General features: G+C 42.4%; 1 protein-coding gene across 5 annotated transcripts in view; it reads left to right on the top strand.

The window, feature by feature from the left end:
* The window catches only part of RAB4A (RAB4A, member RAS oncogene family), a 99,079-nt gene that overhangs the window by 1,201 nt on the left and 79,898 nt on the right, over positions 1–17,980 (top strand). The gene's annotated exons all lie outside the window — the stretch shown is intronic.

The raw sequence follows: 17,980 nt of genomic DNA, 5'->3' as shown, positions 1-17,980 counted from the left end.
CTCAGGGAGTTTACAGTCCGGGGCGGGGTGGGATACAGTGTTAATCCAGGTATGATACTAATGAATGTTAAAAACTTCAGGCAGGAGTTCTGAAGGAATGTGGTCTCTGAAGGTATGTTAGAAAGAAACCTGACCCAGACCCAGGCCAGGGAGGCATTAACCAGTGTGCAAATACCCAGGCCCTGAGGGATCCAGGGTCCCTATAAGAGGAGTGTGGTTGAGGCCCCTTGGCCCCTGGGCATTTGCTCCACCTTTGGCCACTCCCGTGACTGGAACCTGCCCTGTTCTTGGTAACACTGGGAGCAGGATGGCTGTTCCTAGAAGGCATAGGAAGTCCGACAGGACGTCCCTGGCTTGTAAGGATCAGTGTCGTGGGAGCTTCTGATGCTACAGCACCTGTCACATCCACGTGGTCTGCCTCTGTCTGTAGAGAACCACAGTCAGATTTCCTAAAGAAAAGCCATTTCTCCAGCAAGTTTTGGATATGCTTTTGCTTTTTCTTTATTTTCAAGTGCTCCTTTCCCCACACTTTGTTTTTTCCTCTGACCCGGAGAAGGAGCACATGGGAGGGGTGGAAAGTCCAAGTAAGAAACCAAGTGGGGTTATGAGTTAGGAGGAATATGGGAAGATAGGGATTTTATTATTCAGTTGTCTCATATGAAACAATAACCTTGGTAAAATGTGGCACCTCCACTTCAGACAGAGCTCATCAAGCATCCCAGGTTAACTGATCAGATTCTGTTCATCAGGCTTTGACCTTTAGTGTTCTTATTTCATGGTACCTTCCAAATATGTTTTTTACTTTAAACTAACTGAATTTAATCCTTCCCTCTAATAGAAGAAACTCATAGAAAATTAGTTTTAGGAAAAGCAAGTGTGGCACTTGAAAGTGCCAACCCAAAATAAAAGTCACCCAAAACCAAGTCCTAAACTGTCACCTTCACTTATCATTGGTAGATTGGCACAGCATTGGTTCCCTGCTTCTGGACGTTCGCCTGTTAGGTAGCTGGTAAAGGAATGTTTGCCTAATCTTTAAACTCCTTTGTACTCTGTGCTCATTTTCTCTCTTCTGGAAAAGGAGTCTCTGTAGCTTGACAGGTATATGATGAAAAATAAAGAACCACTGCTTATCAGTATACTGTTAATGAGCTCTGTCTACCTGCCTTTTAGCTTATTAAAGCAGTATTTCACTTGCCAGTGACTGAATAGTGTTCAGTATTTTGCTGCTCTGAAAGCACCAACCGCATGAATAACATATGTTATGTAATACTTTACTTAATATTGTAATACAACATTGAAATCTCGAACACATAGGTTTCTGGTTGAAATCCTCCCTCTGAATATCCCTAAACCGAAACAGTGTTTCCCAAACATTGTTAGATCCACAGCATTCTTAACGCTCTGGCCACTTAGTATGGCTTGGGGCTTCCCAAGGAGCTCCAGATTGGCTGATCACAAATTGGCTTTAATTTCTGATACCAAGATTTGTGAGACAAAACTAATGAATCAAATAGGTAGTATCAAGCAGTGATGTTCAGAAAGGAGCTGAGAAGCGTAAGTGGTGTAGAACAGCGGTTCCCCAACCTTTTTGGCACCAGGGACCGGTTTTGTGGAACACGACTTTTCCATGGACGAGGGGGCGGGGATGGTTCAGGCGATAATGCCAGTGACGGGGAGCGATGGGCAGCGTTGGATGAAGCTTTGTTTGCTTGCCGCCGCTCACTTCCTGCTGTGCGGCCCAGTTCCCAACAGGCCACGGAAGGTAACGGTCTGCAGCCCTGGGGTTGGGGACCCCTGGTGTAGAAGATGCTAGAAATTAAAAAAAAAAAAAAAAAAAAAAATGTAAGGGCTGAGGCAGTTTGAGAGTGAGGAAAAGTCTAAGCCAAATCTCTATACACACTGGACTTTATGCATTCTACAGTGACAACAATTTATGAAGCCAGAACACAAATTGTTGGTCATATACTAGTTTTATTATTGATACAGTATACTCAGTATTTTTATTTTGTCCTCTATTTTCAAAGTATTACAGCATTTGACATATAACTTTGAGAATTATCAGGACATGTTCTTTTTAAAATGTTATCACTATAGGCTGCTGTGGGTTGAATTGTGTCCCCTAAAAGGTATGTCCAGGTCCTAAGCCCAGGCAACCTGTGGATGTGACCTTATTTGGAAATAGGGTCTTTACTGATGTAATCAGGTTCAGATGAGGTCATGTTGGATTAGGGTGAGCTCTCATTCAATGACTGGCATCCTTATAAGTTGAGAGGAATTTGACATAGACACGTGGAGGGAAAATGTGATGTAAAGACAGGCTGAAGTCGAAGTGATGTGACTACAAGCCCAGGACCACCAAGGATGGCCGGCAGCCACCAGAAGCTAGGAAGAGGCAAGGAGGGGTCCTTCCCTGGCATCCTCAGAGAGAGCCTGGCCCTGCCAGCACCTTGACTTTGGACTCCTAACCTAGAACTACGAGACTACCAAATAAGCCATCCAGTTTGTGGCATTTTGTTATAGCAGCCATAGGAAACTAATACATAGGCGTTGGTAGTCAAAATATGATTCAGGGAGAAATTCAGGCTTGATAAAGCAAAGTGGAGTGAGGAGAACATTCTAGGCAAAGGAAATAACGTCTTCAGAGTCATCTGGTTCCAATGAAGTATGAAAAAACTTGCTGTTAGGGAAATCACCTAAATTGCCATTACTGTATTTTGCTAGACAGGGCGTGTAAAAAATGTCAACAAAGGAAGCATATAACATCAGAATAAAGGACATTTCTCTAAATTGAATACGTTTATCATTTTAAATGTTTGTAGTTTTCTTTTTCTCACCATTGAAAATTGGTGAACAAGAACCAACGTTTGGGGAACACTACAACCGTGGTTCTCAACTGCATGTGCCCTGAGCCCCCTGGTGTGTTAAGATGCAGATTCTGGTTTTGCATATTCACTTCTGCACCTGCCCAGCTCCCAGGCTGTGCACGCACTGTTGGTCCAAGGACCACAACTGCGTATCAGGACACTATTCTCTACAATGCCTCCAGGCCCTAGAACTTTGAAAACATTGTTCTTTGGAAATCAGAAGTTTATGAGACTTTTTCATGGTCATTTGAACTATAAAGCATTCCAATCCTTGCCTGTCATTTGCCTTTCTCTGAAGTCTCCTAAATATTTCTAGCCACATCAGTCCCTCAAGCTACATATCTTGCTTTCAACTCCCTACCTACCTATTGCATGTGGGTGGCCTAGAGGTAACCTACCCCATGTCCCAAAGCCAACTAATTACCCATTGCTATTCCCCAGGTACCCGTTTGCCTAAGAGATGATCTTTGCTCTGAATATTGTTTTGGAATGAGAAGAAAGCTGAAGTTTCTTTGATTTTTTTTTTTCTCCTCAACCATCCGTTAGAGATTGCTCAGACTGATGTAATAGATTTTTTTCCCCCCATTTCTAACAAATCCATTCGAATACTTGCCAGTGGAAATAGTTTGAGGGAAAACCTTTGATTCCTCTGTGTCCTGTAACACTTGACTTTGGACGTCACAGCTTTCTCTGCCAGTCTCATCTTGGTAATGGACTGAGTTCCATGTGTTTAAAGAAGACTTTTGCTTCTCTGTTGCTGTGAATATGAATCAAAAGCTAAAATGATGTGCAGGATACTATTGTTTAAAGGCGGATCAAGCAAGGCAGACGTAAAGGATAGGGTACTACAGCACAACACATAAGTCAAACAAACACTGTCTGTCTACAAATTGTCTTCCTTTGTAATCCCCACCAAGCTTTCTCAACAAAAATAAGTTTACTTTGAGAGAGATTTGGCCAATAAGTAAATCCCTGATGATGACGGATGTGATACCTGGGGGAATCATGCTTGATTGCTCTGCCACAGCTAGATGCAACCCTACACTACTCAGAACAGTAACTGCTTATGTGACAACACGTAGTGACCTTGGCCTTCTAACTCTTTCTATTTCTCTTATATGCTGTGTTTTGGACAGTTAAGAAGTCTTAAAAAGCAGCTAATATTTAGAAATGGTGGGGAGGGACACCATTCATAAAGTGCTGATACTTTATGAATGGGACGATGTGTTTTAGAGGGAAGTTTATCATTTTTCAAATATGAATTTTTAATCTTCCAGAAGAGACTGCGGACTTAAAATCACAGCATCTTTCCCTCCTTTGTTGTGATTTAAAATATTGTTACGTGCCACGTGCTCGCTTCGTTACAGAAGTTTCTCTGGTTCACTTGCTTACATGGGTTACGATAGGCGTTCTCATAAAATAAACACCCAGCTTTGCTGCCTGCGGGGACTCGCAGATCTATTTTGCAATTCAGTCAGCTCTTGATGGTGGCAAAGCACATCTCTTTCAAGACTAGACCGTAAGCTCTTTGAAAGCAGGGCACTGCTTGCATGACTTTCTGTCCCCCATGCTGTAACCAGCCCCTGGACAGCCGTCAGGGGACGCTGAATGAGCCTTCACTTTGATTCCACTGGGGAGGTGGTATATTTTCCTCTCAGTTACAGGATGTGAAACAAAACGCCAGGATGAATAGAAAAGCTGACTGGAAGATGTCGTTTAATTCTTTTCTTTATGGTAGAAGTCTACCAGTTTTTTTACATTGTATGTAATATAAATGCAATTCTAATTAAAACCTCTCCAAAGAGGTCACACAGGCATCCTTTTTTGAGAATGGACTTCCCTTGGGAAGTCACATCTGAAACCAGCTCCCAGCGGTTGGAGCTGAGGGCTGCAGAGGCACCATTGCTTTGCTTCTGGGGCAGCAGCCCTTGACCATTGCCCAGCTGAACGTAACTGCACCTGCAGAGAGAACATGATGGTCATATGGCAGCTGGCCGGCCTGCAGGTATGAGAGCCCAGAGGCAGGCCTTAGTGTGTCCATCAGGCACTTCAGGGAGGGTGGCACCCTGCCCTGGGGCCTGGGGCACCCGGGCAGACTTCTCCCCACCCTGGGGACAAACACCAGGTGACTGGAATCTGTGTTCACCAAACATTCAAATGCCCGACAGTTGGTAGTTATTAAATACATTCGACGAATGCACTCACCTGGTTCTAAATCCATGTTTACTGAACCACCTTCTGATTATAAATTGACTCTACGTGATCAAAAATAAAATTTTTTAGAAATTATGCTTAAAAGAAAATTTCTGTTCAATAGATAATAGATTGTTAGCTCTTTTGGTCATTTTCTCAGGTGGAAGGTTTCCAACTGCAAGTGGCATAGGTAATATGAAAATGTATTTTTTTTTTTTCATTTTAGAGTACTTTATTCAAGTATTGGTCTGTCGGAATTCATTCTAGTGCGCTCTTCTTGTTGAGTTTGAACATGTACTTTTGAAAATAGCTATAGATGAGGTTTCAGGGCTGGTTGATTCAGAAGCTCAGCCATGTCAGCAAGGACCTAAATTTTTAACATCTCTCTCTTACGGCTGTATTATCCTCATCCCCTGAGTCATAAAACGGCTACTCTTTGTAATCTGGGTACCCTTCCTTGTTTACATCCATAGAAGAGAGGAGTGCTTTCCCATGTTTATGAAATAAAGTCCATCATCCCCATCTGATTGGGCCAAGTTAGGTCAAGTGCCTGCCCTGGACCAGTTACAGGCAGGGTAATGCCTTGCTCTCTTTAGCTGAAACCTGTGTTTCTAATCCAGTCTCAGGAAGGGAGGAGGGACCTGGGAATCGGTTTATAAAAACAGTGCCTGTCCTGGAGTTCTGGGGTCCTGTTTCCTGAGGTTACTGTGGCTCCTTGGGGGAAGGCTGTTAGGCGGACAACATGTACCGCAGCAGTGCCTCCTGGTCTCCAAAAAATGTCAGCCGCGGTTCAGTTTGAACTTGTTTCTTCCAGTTAGTGATCTTCCTGAAGTAGAGGGCAGACTTAGATGTCCCTTCTCCAATGGGGAGGACGCAGCAGAGTTGTGGAAAGAGCGCGGACCTCCACCGTGGGCGAGCACAGATGGGCATCCCTGGTCTTCTTAGGAAGAGCGAAATTTCTTGTGTTATTTTGCAGACACAATATACTTGCCTTTGACCTTAGTTCTCATTGTCTTTGTGAAGCTGATAAAAATATTTGGTGTTTTGAAGACTAACATTTACCTTCAGAACCACTTTGACTGCACTAATACTTGGGGGGGGGTGCAGGGAATGGAAGTCAATTATTTGGTGGCCATTGCTATTTCCCCACTTTTCATAAATTAACACCTTGAGTAATTTTTTCATAAATTTGTACATAAACTAGGATACTATACCTGTCACATACCTTTATAAGAATGAAGTCCTTACTTTGGATTGTCTTTAATATTAAAATCCGTAGGGACCTTCATAGTCTAGACATTGATAAAACTTTGTTGGTAAAATTGATATTAAAGTGTGTTTTGTTATTACATAAATAAGTTCAATAAGTGTTCACAACTATAAAAGCATTATGAGTTAAAAGTGACCTTCTCTGTATTTCTTCTGGTGTGTATCATCTAGTAACAAAGTTAATTTTCCCTAGTTACATTTCCCAAGAACAGTGTTATTTCTAGCTGTTACGTGACTATTATTTCTAGCTGTTACGTGACTAAAGATGCTTTCAGGTCAATATCCTTGAATGAGATTCTTCTGGTATTGACCTATTACTCTGTTTCCATTGTGCCAGGAAATCTTTCCTTACTGAGAAACCATTGGTGTGTCAGCCTGAATTATAACCCTAATCTTTGAATTATAACCCTAATCTCAATATCCTTAAATGAGATTCTTCTGGTATTGACCTATTATTCTGTTTCCATTGTACCAGAAAATCTTTCCTTATTGAGAAACCATCGGTGTGTCAGCCTGAATTATAACCCTGATCTCTAGATGAAGGGTGAAGTTAGAATAATCTACACAAGGTGCTTTGTATCCAGTGTCTAATCCTCACCAGGACAGGGTAAGGTAAACACTGGGACGCACTTGCGGGTGAGGAAACTCTCTGAGAGGCTAGGTGTCTGCTCAGGGTCCCGGAGCTAGGGTGGTGGGGCTGGCATTTGAGCTCATTCTCAAGGGTAATCAAGTCCTTACTCTCCTTTCCTTTCCCGAACAGAAATCTTTCTCCATATAGGCTCTGATCAGTGATGACCCCCTGGATCTCATTGTCTAGTGCATGTGCTAGACAAACACTGGATGTTTGATACGAGTCAGAATCTCTCTCTAACTCAGGACACAATTGGGAAGTGGGCGCTGAAGCCTGTACCTTCTCAACTAATGCCGGAGACCTTTCCCGTTCACATGGGGTGCTTTCATTTCTGTGTAATCTCTAAAATTGCAGATACTATCATGGTACTCGAGGCTTGCTCCAAAGTTGTAGTTCAGAAAGACACGTTTTGTGTATGAATCCTCAAATACAAAATTAACTGTTCAACTTTTCTCTCTTTATTACCCTAGTTGGAGTGTTCTCTGCAACATTTTGGCAAACAACTTGCCCTTAGTTCTTCATATAATTTTATCCTCTCCTATACCTCAATCAGATTTAACATTCTACTCTTTAAAGTATCCAGACTTGTTTCCTGGTTAAGGATCATTGTTTTTTAATTAGTTATCTTCATTTCTGTCTGCTTCACTGGCCGCCAACTTCCTTTTCTGGGCAGTTTCTACTTTAGGAGAAGAATTCCTCTTCTTTTTTTCTTTTTCATGTTACTACATCAAGTAGGTATCACCTAAGAACTTGCGGTTTTGATGCTGGCTCGCTGGCCAGGCTCACTCACCTGCTAAGGAAGCTCAGGCCCCCGGTGGGTCTGACCCGCACGAGCGTGTCCGCACCGTCTCAGAGCCTGTCCGTGACCTTGAGCAGCCCTTGGGGCCTGTGCCGGGAATGTTAAACCCACGATGTCACAGCTCCTCTCTGTCGTCATTCAACTCAGGCTCCGGCGAAGCCCCAGCGCCGCTGCCAGCAGCCAGGCTGCTCGCCGTCTGTCCCGCCGCCATCCGTAGGTCACCGCTCTCCTGCCACCCAGACCGGCCGCCTCGCCTAAGCCAGCGCTCCACCAAGGGTTTTGCTGCTTGATTCCCCCTGCCCAGTAAACCAGAACTTCTTTTTTTGGAAGTACTACAGGTCACCCGATGTTCTGCGCCGTACTTTGTCCTCCTTGTTGCTGTTCCCTGTTGGTGTCCTCGGGGCTGTTCCTTACCCCCCAGGGTCCCCTGGGCTGGAGTCCCGCTTTCTCCTACAGCTCCTCGCCCACCCTGGGCGACGGCAGGGTCCCCGCTTGGATTCTCAGTGCCTCGATGTCGTTGCCTGTCCCCTTCTCCTCCTTCTCTTCTGCCCCCACTCTGAGGCCCTCCCGTCCCCGGCTGCTCTCTGGACGTGGCCGCGTGCCCCGTCCCGATCACCCTCCCCCGCTCGTCCCCTCAGGAGCTCCGGGCGCCCGGCCCCTCCATGCCCCTTCTGTTCGGGCGATGAGCGGCTCCTTCTCCAGCTGTGCCGCGCACGGCCTTTCCTTCGCCTCTTCCTTCCTCAGCTGCGCTCGCCCTGTGACCCCGGCCCTGGCTCCCCACCATCCGCCCTGCCCGCGGCCCTGCGGACAAAGCTCTTCTCCGACCGAGATCTCTGTAGCCGGATGGCCTGTGCATCCGGCCGGGTGCGCAGGGTGCCTGGCCGCCCTTCCCTCTCTCCTGGCCGCCTCGCTTTTCCTCTGCATCTGCTGTTTTAGCCCTTCATTGATCTCAAGCCCTGAGCTCTCCTCCACTAGGTGACAGGAAGGGAAAGGTGCCGTGCTACGGAGACTGCCTGCCCTCCCGCCCCTTCTGCAGCCTGTCTTCACCTCCACGCCTCACCTTAGCCCTGGTCCTGCTGTCTCAAGAACGGAGGTCTCTGTCGCCGCGGAGACTGAGCCCTGCCTCCTGCCTCACACCTCACCTCTCAAGTCTTAGGGACGCGTGTCAGCAGTCATCCCTTTTCTACTGGTCACTGCCCACCTGCTGGCGTCCACACTGCACTCTCCCCTCACTGACCTGGCCCTTCTTTCCATCCCAGCCAGGCTTCTGGCCAGAGCTGCCAGGGCTTTTTATCTGCAGCCTCTCACGTCCCCCGTCCTTCAGCAGCCCACCCTCGCCCCCAGCTCCAGTGACCTGGTTCACCACGGGGTGCTGGGGGTTGACCTTACCGAGCTTCCCTTCACAGTCAGCACTTAGAGGAACCACCTCCCCAGATCTCCACGGTCATGGTCATTTGAAGTGCGATCCCTGGATCTGCACCCACAACGTGGACACGTCCTCAGAACCTTCAGGCTTTCTTACCTCAGTTGCTGGTGTCACTGACCAGCTGGTCCCTAAGCCGGAAACCCAGGACCCCTTCTCAGATGACCCACTGTCCCAGCGCCTCTTCTGCCAGGACGTGGAATACATGGAATGAATCCTGCAGTCAAGGCCGTCATCCACCTTTGCTTCCTTTCTGACCTCTGGAAACCTTAAAAGCAGAACCAGTGCTTGGCGAAACGAGGAAGGAGGAGGTCATCTGGTCTACCCAGTGTGACTTACTTTTCTTGAAGGCTGCAGGTCAGTGCTGGAGCAGATGTGCGGCGCTCTTAGTGCCGCTTTCTGGCCTGGTGCCCGGTTCCCCGTCACCCGTTACTGTGCCTGTAGCCACAGTCACACTGTAGCATGTGCTACCGATCTGCTGCGGTCCGGGAAGTTGGAGGTTGCTTGAAATGAGTGTAAAAACAAGTCAGTAGGTTCCAAATGAGGTTTCCCCCATGGAGCTAATCCTTTGACTTTGTGTTAGCTGCTTCAGTGGAGGCCATTTTTTCCTGATCCAGTTTTGTCCGTGTCCCTCAATGACTGACTTTTGCCCAAGACTGGTTTCTAATTATTCAATACCTTTCCTGTTATCTCATTTAACATTTCTCATGCAAAATTAAAAATATATTAGCAGCGTATATCCCTTTTAGGTTTTCTATTTTGGGATGTGATCTTTCCCCCACCCTCAAGCTTAGCTCATTCTGAGGAAACCCTCATAGTGACCATAAGTTGGATGCAAAAAATTCCTTTGTGATTTTGAGCAAAGTGACATCCACTGTAATAAAACAACATCAAATCCAATTGAAGTAGACATCATTATTTAGCTCACAATTAGTTATCTTATACAACCTAACAATGTGCCCTACACATCCCTCCATAAATTACTCTGTAACATGCCTAGTTACCTGCTCCTGGTATGCCTTTTTTGTAGCTGTTAAACACTGTACACTTGTCGTATAAAACATACATGATATGCAATGTGTATGTCATCCAACTTCCAGCAAGGAAAGAAGGGGAAAAAAAAAAACCAAAACCACAGATCATAAAAACAAAAGAAATCAGTCAAGCCAGCGAGCGCACTTTCTACCAAACCCATGGATATGGGCCTCGTGAGTGAAAGCCTCACTGCTGTGAAAAACCAGCCAACCTCACGCCCCGAGGAGAGAGTGCCAGGTTTTGTAGATGATGCCACTCAGCTCTGAGGAAGCCTGTGAAATCCAGATCCCCTCGTCAACAGGAGGAGTTTAACAGAAACTCTTCGTAAGTTGGATCCTTGTCACCTACAGGGAATAAGTCATTGCCGGTTGTGGTGCTTGGTCGTGTTTGTGTCAACCAAACACATGTATCTCCAGACGGAAAATAACAGGACACAGAGCGTCGCATCTCACCTGCCGGTCCCTCCCTCTGGGTACCACGTCCTCCTTGAAGCACACCCTTCAGAGGTCCTTTCAGTGTGGGATGTGCAGAGTCAACTTACAGAGTCGCTGTCTGATAATACCACCTATTCTTTTATTTTTTTATAGAACTTTTTATTTTGAGATCATGATAGATTCATAGGTTTAAGAAAAAATAGAGATCTCACGGACCGTTTCCCCTGTTGCCCGCAGTGGGGACATTGCAAAACGGTCATAAGATAACCAAGATTTAGATGTTGCCTTGGCTACCGATACAGATCACTTCTATCAGCACAAAGATCTCTCCTGCACCCTTTAAAGGCACATACTCTTCCTCCTTGCTCCCACCCCTCCCTAGGCCCTGGCAGCCGCTCGTCTGTTCATCTGTTTCAGGAGTGTTCTGGAAGTGGCATCATGCAGTGTGTAATCTTTTGGGATTGACTTTTTCACACAGCATAATTCTCTGGAGATCCATCCAGCTTATCGCATGTGTGAACGGTTCACTCCTTTTTATTGCTGAGTACTGTTCCTTGGTCTGAATGTACTAATTTGTTTAACCAGTCACCTGTTGAAGAACATCTGGGTTCTTTCCAGTTTTTAGCGATTACAAATAAAGCTGCTACAAACATTCATGTACAGGGTTTTGTGTGAGCATAAGTCTTCATTTTTCTGGGATAAATGCCTGGAAGTGCAGTTGCTGAGTCATCTGGTGGTTGCTTGTTTAGTTTTTTTGAGAAACTGTCAAGCTATTTTCCAGTTCACTGTACCATTTTATATATCTCTACCAGCAATGTATGAGTGATCTAGTTTCTGCACATTCCTGGCCAGCATTTGGTGTTGTCACTACTTTTTATTTTAGCCTTTCTGTTAATGTGTAGTGATACCTTATTATGGTTTTATTTATGTTTTTCTAATTATTGGCTAATGACCTTAAACATATTTTCATGTGTTTATTTGCCATTTGTATGTCCTTTTCAGTGAAATGCCTCTTCATGTCTTATGCCCATTTTCTAATTGGGTTGTTTGATTTTTTAATTATTTAATTAATTATTGAATTATACTTGATTTACAATATAGTTTCAAGTGTATAGAAAACAATAGTTTCAAGTGTATAGAAAAGTGATTCATTGATATATTTTTTCAGATTCTTTTCCATTATATGTTATTACAAGATATTGAACATAGTTGCCTGTGCTATAGAGTAAATCCTTGTGGCTTATCTATTTTACGTATAGTACTTTGTATCTGTTAAGCCCCACCTCCTAATTTATCCCTCCCCCTCCCCCTTTCCCCTTTGGTAACCAGAAGTCTGTTTCCTATGTCTGTGAGCCTGTTTCTGTTTTGTATATAGATTCATTTGTACTGTTCTTGAGGTTCCACATACAAGTGATATCACAATAATATTTGTCTGACTTACTTCACTAAGTGTAATATTCTCTGTGTTGCTGCAAATGGCAATATTTCATTCTTCTTTATGGCTGAGGCATATTCTATTGTACATATATACCACATCTTCTTAATCCAGTTGTCTGTTGATGGGCACTTGGGTTGCTTCCATATCACGGCTATTGTACATAATGCTTCCATGAACATTGGGGTGCATGTATCTTTTCAAATTAGAGTTTTTTCGTCTTTTCTGGATATATACCCAGGAGTGGGATTGCTGGATCATATGGTAGCCCTATTTTTAGTTTTTGAGGAACCCCCATACTTTTTTCCATAGTGGCTGCACAGATTTACATTCCCATCAACAGTGTAGGAGGGTCCCATTTTCTCCACACCCTCTCCAGCATTTGTTATTTGTAGACTTTTTTTTTTAACATCTTTATTGGAGTATAATTGCTTTACAATGGTGTATTAGTTTCTGCTTTATAACAAAGTGAATCAGTTATACATATACATATGTCCCCATATCTCTTCCCTCTTGCATCTCCCTCCCTCCCACTCTCCCTATCCCACCCCTCTAGGTGGTCACAAAGCACCGAGCTGATCTCCCTGTGCTATGTGGCTGCTTCCCACTAGCTATCTATTTTACGTTTGGTAGTGTATATATGTCCATGCCACTCTCACTTTGTCCCAGCTTACCCTACGCCCCACCCCCGTATCAAGTCCATTCTCCAGTAGGTCTGCATCTTTATTCCCGTCTTGCCCCTAGGTTCTTCTGACCATATTTCTTTTCTTTTCTTTTTTTTTTTTTTTTTAGATTCCATATATATGTGTTAGCATACGGTATTTGTTTTTCTCTTTCTGACTTACTTCACTCTGTATGACAGTCTCTAAGTCCATCCACCTCATTACAAATAACTCAGTTTCGTTCCTTTTTATGGCTGAGTATTATTCCATTGTATATATTTGCCACATCTTCTTTATCCATTCATCTGTTGATGGACACTTAGGTTGCTTCCATGTCCTGACTATTGTAAAAAGAGCTGCAATGAACATTTTGGTACATGACTCTTTTTGAATTATGGTTTTCTCAGGGTATATGCCCAGTAGTGGGATTGCTGGGTCATATGGTAGTTCTATTTTTAGTTTTTTAAGGAACCTCCATACTGTTCTCCATAGTGGCTGTATCAATTTACATTCCCACCAACAGTGCAAGAGGGTTCCCTTTTCTCCACACCCTCTCCAGCATTTATTGTTTCTAGGTTTTTTGATGATGGCCATTCTGACTGGTGTGAGATGATATCTCATTGTAGTTTTGATTTGCATTTCTCTAATGATTAATGATGTTGAGCATTCTTTCATGTGTTTGTTGGCAATCTGTATGTCTTCTTTGGAGAAATGTTTATTTAGGTCTTCTGCCCATTTTTTGATTTGGTTGGTTGTTTTTTTGATACAGAGCTGCATGCGTTGCTTGTATGTTTTGGAGATTAATCCTTTGTCAGTTGCTTCATTTGCAAATATTTTCTCCCATTCTGAGGGTTGTCTTTTGGTCTTGTTTATGGTTTCCTTTGCTGTGCAAAAGCTTTTAAGTTTCATTAGGTCCCATTTGTTTATTTTTGTTTTTATTTCTGTTTCTCTAGGAGCTGGGTCAAAAAGGATCTTGCTGTGATTTATGTCATAGAGTGTTCTGCCTATGTTTTCCTCTTAAGAGTTTGATGGTGTCTGGCCTTACAATTAGGTCTTTAATCCATTTTGAGTTTATTTTTGTGTATGGTGTCAGGGAGTGTTCTAATGTCATTCTTTTAGATGTAGCTGTCCAGTTTTCCCAGCACCACTTATTGAAGAGACTGTCTTTTCTCCACTGTATATTCTTGCCTCCTTTATCAAAGATAAGGTGACCATATGTGTGTGGGTTTATCTCAGGGCTTTCTATCCTGTTCCATTGATCAGTATTTCTGTTTTTGTGCCAGTACCATACTGTCTTGATTACTGTAGCTTTGTAGTAGAGTCTGAAGTCAAGGAGCCTGATGCCTCTAGCTCCGTTTTTCTTTCTCAAGATTGCTTTGGCTATTCAGGGTCTTTTGTGTTTCCGTACAAATTGTGAAATTTTTTGTTCTAATTCTGTGAAGAATGCCAGTGGTAGTTTGATAGGGAGTGCATTGAATCTGTAGATTGCTTTAGGTAGTAGAGTCATTTTCACAGTGTTGATTCTTCCAATCCAAGAACATGGTATATCTCTCCATCCATTTGTATCATCTTTAATTTCTTTCATCGGTGTCTTATAATTTTCTGCATACAGGTCTTTTGTCTTCTTAGGTAGATTTATTCCTAGATATTTGATTCTTTTTGTTGCAGTGGTAAATGGGAATGTTTTCTTAATTTCACTTTCAGATTTTTCATCATTAGTGTATAGGAATGCAAGAGATTTCTGTGCATTAATTTTGTATCCTGCTACTTTACCAAATTCATTGATTAGCTCTAGTAGTTTTCTGGTAGCATCTTTAGGATTCTCTATGTATAGTATCATGTCATCTGCAAACAGTGACAGCTTTACTTCTTCTTTTCCAATTTGGATTCCTTTTATTTCTTTTTCTTCTCTGATTGCTGTGGCTAACACTTCCAAAACTATGTTGAATAATAGTGGTGAGAGTGGGCAACCTTGTCTTGTTCCTGATCTTAGTGGAAATGGTTTCAGTTTTTCACCATTGAGGACAATGTTGGCTGTGGGTTTGTCATATATGTCCTTTATTATGTTGAGGAAAGTTCCCTCTATGCCTACTTTCTGGAGGGTTTTTATCATGAATGGGTGTTGAATTTTGTCGAAAGCTTTTTCTGCATCTATTGAGATGATCATATGGTTTTTCTCCTTCAGTTTGTTAATATGGTGTATCACGTTGATTGATTTGCGTATATTGAAGAATCCTTGCATTCCTGGGATAAACCCCCCTTGATCATAGTGTATGACCCTTTTAATGTGCTGTTGGATTCTGTTTGCTAGTATTTTGTTGAGGATTTTTGCATCTATGTTCATCAGTGATATTGGCCTGTAGTTTTCTTTCTTTGTGACATCTTTGTCTGGTTTTGGTATCAGGGTGATGGTGGCCTCGTAGAATGAGTTTGGGTGTGTTCCTCTCTCTGCTATATTTTGGAAGAGTTTGAGAAGGATAGGTGTTAGCTCTTCTCTAAATGTTTGATAGAATTCGCCTGTGAAGCCATCTGGTTCTGGGCTTTTGTTTGTTGGAAGATTTTTAATCACAGTTTCAATTTCAGTGCTTGTGACTGGTCTGTTCATATTTTCTATTTCTTCCTGGTTCAGTCTCAGAAGATTGTGCATTTCTAAGAATTTGTCCATTTCTTCGAGGTTGTCCATTTTATTGGCATATAGTTGCTTGTAGTAATCTCTCATGATCCTTTGTATTTCTGCAGTGTCAGTTGTTACTTCTCCTTTTTCATTTCTAATTCTATTGATTTGAGTCTTCTCCCTTTTTTTCTTGATGAGTCTGGCTAATGGTTAATCAATTTTGTTTATCTTCTCAAAGAACCAGCTTTTAGTTTTATTGATCTTTGCTATCATTTCCTTTTCATTTATTTCTGATCTGATCTTCATGATTTCTTTCCTTCTGCTAACTTTGGGGGTTTTTTTGTTCTTCTTTCTCTAATTGCTTTAGGTGTAAGGTTAGGTTGTTTATTTGAGATGTTTCTTCTTTCTTAATATAAGATTGTATTGCTATAAACTTCCCTCTTAGAACTGCTTTTGCTGCATCCCATAGGTTTTGCATCGTTGTGTTTTCACTGTCATTTGTTTCTAGGTATTTTTTGATTTCCTCCTTGATTTCTTCAGTGATCTCTTGGTTATTAAGTAGTGCATTGTTCAGCCTCCATGTGTTTGTATTTCTTACAGATTTTTCCCTGTAATTGATATCTAGTCTCATAGAGTTGTGGTCGGTTAAGATACTTGATACGATTTCAATTTTCTTAAACTTACCAAGGCTTGATTTCTGACCCAAGATATGATCTATCCTGGAGAACGTTCCATGAGCACTTGAGAAGAATGTGTATTCTGTTGTTTTTGGATGGAATGTCCTATAAATATCAATTAAGTCCATCTTGTTTAATGTATCCTTTAAAGCTTGTGTTTCCTTATTTATTTTCATTTTGGATGATGTGTCCATTGGTGAACGTGAGGTGTTAAAGTCCCCTACTATGATTGTGTTACTGTCGATTTCCCCCTTTATGGCTGTATTTGCCTTATGTATTGAGGTGCTCCTATGTTGGGTGCATAAGTATTTACAATTGTTATATCTTCTTCTTGGATTGATCCCTTGATCATTATGTAGTGTCCTTCTTTGACTCCTGTTTGTTGAGAATTTTTGCATCTATGTTCGTCAGTGATATTGGTCTGTAGTTTTCTTTCTTTGTGACATCTTTGTCTGGTTTTGGTATCAGAGTGATGGTGAGTTGTTTGAATTTTTTTATTCTAGTCTTTGTTTTAAAGATTATTTTGTCTGATATGAGAATTGCTACTCCAGCTTTCTTTTGATCTCCATTTGCATGGAATATCTTTTTCCATCCCCTCACTTTCAGTCTGTGTGTGTCCCTAGGTCTGAAGTGGGTCTCTTGTAGACAGCATATATACGGATCTTGTTCCTGTGTCCATTCAGCCAATCTATGTCTTTTGGTTGGAGCATTTAATCCTTTTACATTTAAGGTAATTATCAATATGTATGTTCCTATTACCATTTTCTTAATTGTTTTGGGTTTATTATTGTAGGTCTTTTCCTTCTCTTGTGTTTCCTGCCTAGAGAAGTTCCTTTAGCATTTGTTGTAAAGTTGGTTTGGTGGTGCTGAATTCTCTTAGCTTTTGCTTGTCTGTAAAGGTTTTAATTTCTCCGTCAAATCTGAATGAGATCCTTGCTGGGTAGAGTAATCTTGGTTGTAGGTTTTTCTCCTTCATCACTTTAAATATGTCCTGCCACTCCCTTCTGGCTTGCAGGGTTTCTGCTGAAAGATCAGCTGTTAACCTTATGGGGATTCCATTATGTGTTATGTGTTGTTTTTCCCTTGCTGCTTTTAATATTCTTTGTATTTCATTTTTGATAGTTTGATTAATATGTGTCTTGGCGTGTTTCTCCTTGGATTTATCCTGTATGGGACTCTCTGTGCTTCCTGGACTTGATTAACTATTTCCTTTCCCATATTAGGGAATTTTTCAACTATAATCTCTTCAGATATTTTCTCAGTCCCTTTCTTTTTCTCTTCTTCTTCTGGGACCCCTATAATTCGAATGTTGGTGGGTTTAATGTTGTCCCAGAGGTGTCTGAGACTGTCCTCAGTTCTTTTCATTCTTCTTTCTTTATTCTGCTCTGCAGTAGTTATTTCCACTATTTTATCTTGCAGGTCACTTATCCGTTCTTCTGCCTCAGTTATTCTCCTATTGATCCCTTCTAGAGAATTTTTAATTTCATTTATTGTGTTGTTCATCACTGTTTGTTTGCTCTTTAGTTTTTCTAGGTCCTTGTTAAACGTTTCTTGTATTTTCTCCATTCTATTTCCACGATTTGGGATCATCTTTACTATCATTATTCTGAATTCTTTTTCAGGTAGACTGCCTATTTCCTCTTCATTTGTTAGGTCTAGTGGGTTTTTGCCTTGCTCCTTCATCTGCTGTGTGTTTCTCTGTCTTCTCATTTTGCTTAACTTACTGTGTTTCGGGGTCTCCTTTTCGCAGGCTGCAGGTTCGTAGTTTCCATTGTTTTTGGTGTCTGTCCCCAGTGTCTAAGGTTGGTTCAGTGGGTTGTGTAGGCTTCCTGGTGGAGGGGACTAGTGCCTGTGTTCTGGTGGATGAGGTTGGATCTTGTCTTTCTGGTGGGCAGGTCCACGTCTGGTGGTGTGTTTTGGGGTGTCTGTGGCCTTATTATGATT

Source organism: Balaenoptera borealis (genome assembly GCF_965194805.1).
Source record: "Balaenoptera borealis genome assembly, chromosome: 10".
Classification (NCBI taxonomy): domain Eukaryota; kingdom Metazoa; phylum Chordata; class Mammalia; order Artiodactyla; family Balaenopteridae; genus Balaenoptera; species Balaenoptera borealis.
The sequence above is the reverse complement of the archived record's forward strand: the minus strand, read 5'-3'. Positions and strand labels throughout refer to the sequence as shown.